Source organism: Penaeus vannamei, chromosome 8 (assembly GCF_042767895.1).
Source record: "Penaeus vannamei isolate JL-2024 chromosome 8, ASM4276789v1, whole genome shotgun sequence".
Classification (NCBI taxonomy): domain Eukaryota; kingdom Metazoa; phylum Arthropoda; class Malacostraca; order Decapoda; family Penaeidae; genus Penaeus; species Penaeus vannamei.
This window is the reverse complement of record NC_091556.1, coordinates 33,359,268-33,369,267: the sequence shown is the minus strand read 5'-3', so window position 1 is coordinate 33,369,267 and position 10,000 is coordinate 33,359,268. Positions and strand designations below refer to the sequence as shown.

The following is a 10,000-nucleotide window of genomic DNA, read 5'->3' as shown; positions in this document are numbered from 1 at the left end:
CCTGTCTGTTTATCAGTCTGTCTGTCTGTATGTTCTGTTTGTCTGTCTCTGACTGGTACTTCCCTCGATGCAACGCTCCATTTGCATACGGAAATTACGTAAACTCCTCGTCTTTACGTTGCACAAGCTCTGCTAATGACATTGCAATACATTACTTCTTGCCACATAACGGTGAAGATGAGGTGGAGCTAAACAGGTACTTTATGCTGCTGATTGCCACTGATGCAACACATGGTCGGAAGTGATATCTGGGGGTCGTACGTGTCATGGCAGGAGTAATGGGTCCCGTAAATGAACATTTCTGCTTCTGATGCTTTTGCAATCTAAGATTTAACAAATGTATTTTGAATGTGTGGTTCGCATAATCATACAAGAGAACAAATCTCCAATCTGACAATGACACTGTCAGGATAACGAAAAAGATGTGTCAGAATTAATCGCAAGACGGCAAGCGAGTCATCCCAGAGAGCCCGCGACCGCACTCCCCGACATGCACTCCGGCCGACGCTGACCGCGGCGAGGGGTCTCTGCGACTCCCCACCGAACGGGCAGCGGCGAGAACAACAGCGTGGGAAATGCGGATGGCGGCCGGTCCAACACCCTAATTGGCCTCCAAAGAAGCCCCCAAAGGAGCAACAATGCGCGCAATGTCTCTCCGAGAGCGCAGCGGGTCGGGTGGTCTCGGCCTAGTTTCGCGGCGCCGTTCAAAAGCAGAGCCTCGTCTCGCTCGGCGTGACCGGGAGCTGCAGGGCGGCCGGGGGCGGGTGGCCGATTCCCTCGCGACCGCAAAAGGAAGATCTTGATCTTATACCGCGGAAAGCCGTACCGCTGGCCTTCGCTTTTCCTTCGGGGCGGTAACGGACGCGTGCTGCCATGGGCGGAGAGGCTGGGCGAGTGCAGGCGACTGGACAGAACTCGCGGCACCGTCTTTGGGCCGACGACGCAGCTAGAAATTCCGCGAAAGTTCTCGGTCGTGTCATTCCCTTTACCAGACGGCGATAAGATCTCGCTGTTCGCTCGGGCTTCATGACTCGGACCTCGGCCCTTCGCCTCCACGCTCTCGAAGCTCATCCCTCGCCCTGGGCCCCGTCGGCATCCCAGCCCGGCGCACCTGCCAGCATCCCGCGGGAAGTGAGACCCGAATCGTGACTCGGGTTCCGTATAACGTCCACATTCCGCCGTAATTTCTCTTCTCCTCAAACAATTCCACAAATCCAATTACGCTTCTCGCCCCCTCCCGATCGCGTCATTAATTACACGGGGACGCGCGAACTCCACCGTCTCCGGCTTTCCTTTTTTGTCACCGGCGCGAACACGTGATGACATAACGACCGCACCGAGAGTAAGTGGCGTAAACAGGTGTCGAAATTCCAACAGGGCCTCCCCCTTCCCCCTTCCCCCTGCCTTCCCCTCGGCCGCCCCCCTTCCTTCCCTACCCCCTGACCCCCCTTCCAGCGTCCAGTCACCACGAAGGGAACGTCCGCGTGAGGTGCCCGAGATGCCTCCGCTCCTTCAAAGATCTCCGGCGTCAACTTTCTACCGCTTCCACCTCACGCCTCCGTGTTTAAGTGGCCTAAAACTACAGATTACTCGTTGGGTGACAGACGAAGAGAAACGGAAGGATGGGTGATGGATGATGGAGAGAAGGGAAGGGGAGGGGAGGGAACGGGGAGATGGGGAAGGGTGGGGAGGGGAGGGGGAGAAGGGGAATGAGGGGGGAAGGAAAGGAAAGGGAGGAGAGAAGAGACAAGGAAAGAATGAGAAAAAGAAAGAGGGAGAGGGAACGGGAGATGATGGAGGGATGGAGGAGCGGGAAGGGAAGGAAGGAAGGAGAGGAGGGAGAGGGAGAGAGGAAGAGGGAGAGGGAGAGGGAGAGGAGAGGAGAGGGAGAGGGAGAGAGAGAGAGAGAGAGAGAGAGAGAGAGAGAGAGAGAGAGAGAGAGAGAGAGAGAGAGAGAGAGAGAGAGAAGAGAGAGAGAGAGAGAGAGAGAGAGAGAGAGAGAGAGAGAGAGAGAGAGAGAGAGAGAGAGAGAGAGAGACATGGCTCTAAGGTACAACCACCCCATGTGCTAACAAAACTCAGATCTGACATCCCTTTTGAATTATTCAGTATCATCATTGCAGATTACGACAACATTAAAACTTTATGACATGTTATAAAGCAAAAAATAGCGTGAGTTATGAGAAAATAGTTACCTGCATTGCGCTTAAAGATGTCTCAATCGTACCTGTAACGAAAAGAAAACGCTTTAAGACATTGAACAAAAACAATATATAATAATAACATTACCAAACACAGAAAAATCAGGCACACAAAAGTATAGATAGTAAATGGAAACATAATAAAATCACATACACATACTCTCTGTTTTTCTTTTTTCTTCTATCTCTCTCTGTCTCTCCCTTTCTCTCTCTCTCTCTCTCTCTCTCTCTCTCTCTCTCTCTCTTCCACACAAACGCACAAACGCACACCTAAAGATGACCACACTATGGAACCGCCATAAAAATAACGCAGCGTAAAGCCTTGGTCATGTCATCACGCCCGCGCGCGCCGGCGGCTGACTGTTGCCCTTCTAAGGCGCGATTCCCGATGCAACGCCCGCGCCCTCTGCCCGCCCATATATCTCGTCCGCCCGCGAAGGGAGAGCCGCGGAAGGTTCGAAAATTCAAATAGTAAAACGCCTTTCGGTTTTGCGGGGGTTCGGGCGATTCGCGGCGATAAGGACCGTTTCCCGAGGATAAATTAGGGTATGGGCGAGGGACGGCGGCACGCTCAAGGGCCCGGGCTGGGTACGCACCGGGCTTGCATGTCAGGCCGTCTGTGCAGCCTTCAGTGCGTGCCCTTCCGCTCGGGGCTGGCAGTCCGTAATCACGGGAACGCTCAGCGCCAGGCGTGGGCACGGACGGGCACGGCTTGCTTCGGTTCGGCGGGTTTTCCGACTTTGAGAAGTTGGGGAAGGTAAGATACACCGCCGCTGCACCCATGCCCGCACCCACACCAACGTGCACATGGTAAGATACACCACCCCTGTACCCATGCCCGCACCCACGCCCGCACCCACACCAACGTGCACACGGTAACACGTACCAGACCGATGCCCGTTTTTCAAACTATCTAGCCAAAGCCACCTGCGATTCAAATCGTGATTCTGTGGGTCCGTTGGAGGTCAACTCACGACCTGGCCCCCTCCCTCTCCCTTCCCCTCTGCCCTCCCGCCCCTTCACCCCTCGTGGGCTGGAATGATGTATCAAGGTCAGGACCCTTCCCTTCCCCTCCCTCCCCCGCCTCACCCCCTTCCCAGCTGTCATGCACGGCTCCCGGAGATCGGAATGTGATTGCAGACACACTCAGGCAGCGAGTTCATCCGCGTAACAGCATGTTCTCTGAGTCTTACTCTCTTGTGCTTATGTCTGCTTCTCTCCCTTTCTTGAGAATACTTATCGTTTATCCTTCTGCTTCCCACGTATATTTACATTTTTTTCTCTCGATACCCTCCCCATACCGTAACCATAGCAACATGCCCTTCCCTAAACTGTCCTCTTGATAGTCGGTTTGAAAACGGCCCAGGTACACAGGTAGGTGGTCCCTCCCCCCCTACAGCCGTAGGTTTGAGAGAGAGAAAAAATCTAATGAGCGCCAATCAACGAGCCAAAAAAATCATTTCATTAAAAAGGTTACGTGAAAAAATAAAGAAACAAAGAAGAAAAAAACAGGCTCTTCAAGGACAAAATTGGCTGTCAACAGACCATAAATTGAGGCGACCCAAGGTTAACCTGGGGGCGCAGATGGGGGGTGGGGGTGGAGGGGGTTGTCATGGGGAGGGAAGGCGACTGCTAACACAAGGACCACCGATTGTGTGACAGGCTGTGTCAACCCAAGTAATGACGAAGGAGGGAAGGGGGAGGAGAGTGAGGTGGGGAGGGAGAGGGAGAGGGAGAGGGAGAGCGAGAGCGAGAAGGAAGAGAGGAAAGAGGAAAGAGAAGAGAGAGAGGGAGAGAGAGAAGAGAGAGAGAGAAAGAGAGAGAGAGAGAGAGAGAGAGAGAGAGAGAGAGAGAGCGAGAGAGAGAGAGCGAGAGAGAGAGAGCGAGAGAGAGGGAGAGGGAGAGGGAGAGGGAGAGGGAGAGGAGAGGGAGAGGGAGAGGAGAGGGAGAGGGAGAGAGAGAGAGGGAGAGATATATAGAGAGATAGATAGAGAGAGAGATAGATAGATAGATAGATAGATAGAGAAAGAGAGAAAGAGATAGATAGATAGATAGAGAGAGAGAGAGAGAGAGAGAAGAGAGAAAATAGATAGATAGATAGAGAGAGAGAAAAAAAAACAGACAGGCAAAGAAAAGAGACCAAGAAAAAAACAAAACAAAAAAAAACAGAGAAGACAGAAACACGAACAAGAGGCAAAGAGATCCCAGGAAAAGGCAGAGGAAGAGAGAGAGACGGAATATACTCAGCGGAAGGCAAGCAAAAAAACGAGAAAGGAAGAGGGAGCGTGAGAAAATTAGGAAATGATAAAGGTCGGAGAGAGTATAATCTGCGATAAAAAGTACGATGAAAGGATGGAAAATGAGCAAAGGAAAAAGGGGGAAAAACGGTGCTCAGGGGAAGAAATGGAAAGCAATAAAATGGGGAAAAATAAAGGAAAAGGCAAAAGGAAAAACATGAAATATACCAGCTAGACATAGAAGGAAAAAGCAAGAAAATAAATGAATAATAATAATAATAATAATAATAACAATAATAATGAGGATAATAATAAAAATAATATTGAGGATAATAACAATAATAATGAGGATAATAAAAATAATAATGAGAATAATAATAATAATAAAAATAATAATGAGAATAATAATAACAATAATAATAATAATAATTTAATAATAATAATAAATATAATAATGATAAATATAATAATGATAAATATAATAATAATGATAATGATAATAAATATAATGATAATACTAATAATGATAATGGTGATGATAATAATGATAATAACAAACATAACGGGTGGAAATAAAGGCAAATGCCAAAGCCAGCAGAAAGAACCGAAAAAGAGAAGACAACAAGACATGAAAATAAAAAAAAAGTAGAAAAGCGAAAGAGAAATAACAATAAAAGACGAAGAAGAAAAATAAAGACGAACAAAAAGAAAAAGAAGACAAAGCCAAAGAATAATAAAAGACGAAAAAGAAGAGAGAAGATAGAGAGTGCGTGAGAGAGCCGCCGCCAAGCCTGAAATACTAAATAGCAGAGCAAGACACATGTCTGACAGCGAGATAATATACGAAGAAACCGACGTCATGCAGCGCCATGCAATGCTATGAGAGAGAGATGGTATGAGCGTGGATCACCCCCTCCCCCTCCCCCTCTCATCTCTCCTCCTCTCCCTACCCCATAAGATCCAACCATTACTTTCAAAGTCTTTCGATTTTAAACATAGTTTGTAATTATATGCGGATATATTGATGATTTAAGAGATGGTATGAGCGTGGATCACCCCCTCCCCCTTACCCCCCTTACCCCCTCCCCCTCCCATCTCTCCTCCTCTCCCTACCCCATAAGATCCAACCATTACTTTCAAAGTCTTTCAATTTTAAACATATTTTTGTAATTATATGCGTATATATTGATGATCTAAGACTGAGGAAGAGTAGGAAGTATATAGAGTATATATATAAAGATTTCCGGAGCATCAGGCACTGGATGGATTGATATAACGCTCGGGAAAAAACGATGGAGAGCGGATATTAGAGTTAATAGATAGATAGGTAGATAGATAGGTAGATAAGATAGATATACTGATAGAGAGATTTAGAAAAGAAACGACACAATCTACGTAAACAAATAGAGAGACAGACAGATAGGTAAATAGACAGAAGTACCTTGATACAGGGATTTAGAAAAGAAACTACACACAATCTAGGTAGATAAATAGATAGACAGACAGACAGATAGACGTACACAGATACAGAGCTATAGAAAAGAAACGTCATAAAGACAATCAAGGTAAACAAATAGACAAACAGACAGACAGACAGATAAACGTACACAGACACAGAGATTTTAGAAAAGAAACGACACACACACAATCCAATAGAAGACAGACTGAGAGAAAACGGTGAGAGACTGAGAGAGAAGGCAGGGTGAGAGGTGGAGGGGGGGGGGGAAGGCGAGGTCAGACGCGGGTCAAGGGTTCGGGGTGGGGGTGGGGTGGGGAAGACGGTGACAGCTAGAGGTTTGGGGATGGGGGGAGGGGAGGGAGCAAGAGCAAGGCGTGTGGGAAGGAAGGAAAGTTTTGCGTAAAGAATGAGGGAGAGAATGGAAGGACAGGAAAGAGGGATGGCGAAAAGAGATTATATAATTAGAGAAAAGAGGAGATTATATAATTAGAAGAGAAAAAAGGGAATATATGGATAACGGAAGAAGCAAGACTACAAGAGAAATCTAATGTGCGGGATATACTGTAGAAGACATAAGAGCAATGATGTTTTGAGATACAAAAGTGAGGGTAAGAAGACAGATGGAGAGAAGGAGGGAGGTGGGATAGGGCGGGAAAGAGAGTAATACAGGGGGAGAGAGAAAAAAAAGGGAGAAAAAAATTAGAGGAAGAGAGAGAGAGAGAGAGAGAGGGAGAAAAAATTAGGAAGAGAGAGAGAGAGAGAGAGAGAGAGAGAGAGAGAGAGAGAGAGAGAGAGAGAGAGAGAGAGAGAGAGAGAGAAACCTGAGACAAACTAACAGACAGTACCCAGAGAGGTAGAAAAGAGGGAGAATATATAACAGAAAGAAACCAATAGAATCCCCCCCCAAAAAAAAAAAAAAAAAAAAAAAAAAAAAAACAGAAAGGAAATGAAGACGTGGAAATGAGGAGGAAAGCGGAGGATGGAAGGATTCCGCGGTTGGGATTCGTGAGCAGATGCAGACGATAACGGGTGACGCTCGCCTGGGTTGCAATTTGCGATAACAGACACGCTCGACAACGGACGGGACAACACCACCTCACGCCCGCTGCAACCCCCTCGCCCCCTCCCATCCCTCCCTGGCCCCCCCTTTCCTCTCCACCTTCCCTTCCCTTCTTCCAATCTACCACCCCCTCCTCCCCCTCCCTTTCCTTTCTCCCAATTTACTCCCCCTTCACCTTTCCTTCCTTTCTTCCAATCTAACCCTCCTCCTCCCCCTTTTCTCCCCCTTCCCTTCCTTTCTTCTCCAATCTCTAACCTCCTCCTCCCTTTCTCTCTCCTCCTCTCCTTCCTTTCTTCCAACCTAACCAAATCCCCTCCCTCCCCTTTTCTCTCCCCCTCTCCTTCCTCTTCTTCTAATCCCTCCCTTTCCACCTTCCCTTCCTTTCTTCCAATCAACTCCTCCCCCTCCCCTCCCCTCCTTAGATCTGCTTTTCCTATTCTGTACCTCCCCTCGAATCCTTCCTTCTACACTATTCCCCTCGGAACCACTTTTCCCACTCTATCGCCTCGACCTTCTCCCACACTAGCATCCCTCAACACCCCTTCTCCCACACTACCCCCCTCCCCCTCGATCCCCTCTCCTTTCTTCCACACTACCCCTGTTCTCCCCCTTCTCCCTCACTAACCCCTAAACCCTTTCTACGCCCCTTCTCCCACACTAGCCCTCCTTACCCTTTCTCCAACACTACCACTCTCGACCCCCCTTCTCCCACACTAACTCCCCCTCAACAATGGATTGATGAATTAAAAAAAAAAAAAAAAAAAAAAGAGAGAGAGAGAGAGAGAGAGAGAGAGAGAGAGAGTAGATAAAACTCATCCACAATAGGTTTTTCTTCATAAAAGATGATGATTAAGCAAACTGGATGATATGCATCGCTTTATTTATCCTATCTTGACGCGATAAGAATTTTGCAGAGTTTGTTACTACAAAAAGAGAAGTGTAATCCTTCTCGACTGCCGCATCTGCCCGATTATCTATTCCCCTGCCTCTTTATCTATCTGCCCGTCTATCCATGTATGTCCTTCCCTGTTTATCTTCCTGCCTGTCTATCCATGCATATACCTCCCTGTTTATCTACCTGTCCGTCTCTCCTTGCATATACCTCCCTCTTTATCTATCTGCCCGTCTATCCATGCATATACCTCCCTCTTTATCTATCCATGCAACAGGAACAACGAAGGGAAGGGCAAGAAAACACATGCTTCGTCAGGGCATACACTACAAGAGGTACATAGAGGAGTATATATACTCGTCTGTGTACCTCTTGTAGTGTATGCCCTGACGAAGCAATAGCGAAAAGGCCTTCGGCATATCCGTGTGTTTTCTTGCCCTTCCCTTCGTTGTTCCTGTTGCAACATGTACCTCCCAGTTTATCTACCTATCCATCTGGCTTTATATCCAGCTACATCACTGTCATGAACACCATAGCGGCGGAAATGGCGAACCTGCATGATGATGCTGGGCTCAACACAGCAGCCATTCTGCAACATCATGCATCGGCCGTGAGGAAGGATGACCAGGGCAAGGGAGACCTGGAGTACTCACCTGTCAGGTCGTGCGGGCCGTGCGTCCCTCCCCCTTTCCCTTTCCCCCCTCCACGATCATCTCCTCCCCCTTCCCTCTTCCATTCTAACCTCCTATCCCCTTTCCTCTCCTTCTCCTTTCCCTCTCAGCCACGCTCTCTTCCCTATTCATCCCTCCTCTGTTTTCCCCTCAACCACTTTCATCCCTTCTTTCCCCCTCCCCCTCTCATCTTTCTTTACCCCTTACCCATTCCGTTCTTTCTCCCTCCCCATCATCCTTCTTTCCCCCTCCCCCTTCCCTTCTCTGGCCCTCCTCCTCCCCCCTTCTTCCCTCCCTCCTCCTTCCCCTTCTTCATCCCCACCCCCTCTTCCCCTCCTCCTCCCCCTTCTTCCCCTCCCTCCTTCCCCCCTTCTACTCCCTCCCCATCCCCTTCCCCTCCCTCCTTCCCCCGCATTACGAAGACGCCGCGAGAGTCGTTACTGGCTCGTGATCGGCGGGAGAATCTATGTGAGAGCGCCGCGTGAGCCGACAAATTACCGTGGCTGTCCCGCCGCCCCAACGGTCGGCCCTCGTCGATACCTCACCGAACGAGAGGGAATAAAAATCTCCATTTTGAAAATATCATGCGAACCTTCTCTAACATTCTAGCTTGGGATCTTTTTTTATTCTTCTTCTTTAATGTCCTCCCTCCTCTTATAGGCGTATCTGAAATCTTCTAACCGAATTTTTTGCGTCTGAGACTTCTAACCCCAAGAAGGCCTCTTATATATTCCATACCGGTGTTGAATCCTAATTAACATAATGCCTAAAACCACATCATCATCTTACCCGTCCATCGAATTCAGATTCTACTTCTGTTTCTGACTCTAATACCTGTGCCCTTTTCTCCCTCGCTACCCCGGGCTTGTGCATTCCCCCAAGCGCCCGTGCACAAGCCTAATCTCATAACCTCTTCCATAATAGGGCTTCCCACGCCTTCGCCGCCGCCCAGCGAAAGTCTGCGGGTTCTTACCTTCGCCGTTCACCGAAAGCAATTGCCCACGCCTGAGCAGTTAGCCAGGGTGGTAAATAAACTTACTTTACTTAACTTAACTTAAGGAAAAATATCAACTTAGGTAATATACGTTTGCATGCTGTATGGCATATTCCCATTTTACCGTGTATATTTACTGTAATCACAGAATACTGTACTCTGTCGGATGTAGGTGAATATATGTATCACTCTGTAATCACGATTGTCCACGCTTGAGCAGTTAGCCAGGGTGGTAAATAAACTTACCAAACTTAAACTTAACTTAAGGAAAGATATCTGAGGAGCTCACAAAGACCTAAAAGCTGTAGCATAAGGCACTACGATCAGTCTAGAGATAGTAAGCCCTCAAGTGGGTGGCATTTAAGTAAAACCAGATTATGTGATGTGGTTATTGCCAGAATACGTTTAGGTTACAGAATACACTGGCAACTGCACGGTGCAAGAAGTGAAGATGAATCTAGATGTGGACTGTGTGACGCGGAAAAT

General features: G+C 48.0%; 1 protein-coding gene across 6 annotated transcripts in view; it reads right to left on the bottom strand.

The window, feature by feature from the left end:
- LOC113813921 (ras association domain-containing protein 10) overlaps positions 1 to 10,000 on the bottom strand; it is a 323,202-nt gene that overhangs the window by 35,203 nt on the left and 277,999 nt on the right. For 2 of the 6 annotated variants that reach the window (XM_070124560.1, XM_070124559.1), the window contains one exon: positions 2,196 to 2,227. The exons of the other annotated variants lie outside the window; for them this stretch is intronic. The gene's annotated coding sequence lies outside the window, so the exon portion shown is untranslated. The remainder of the gene's footprint in view (positions 1 to 2,195; positions 2,228 to 10,000) is intronic. 6 annotated transcript variants of the gene reach the window in all.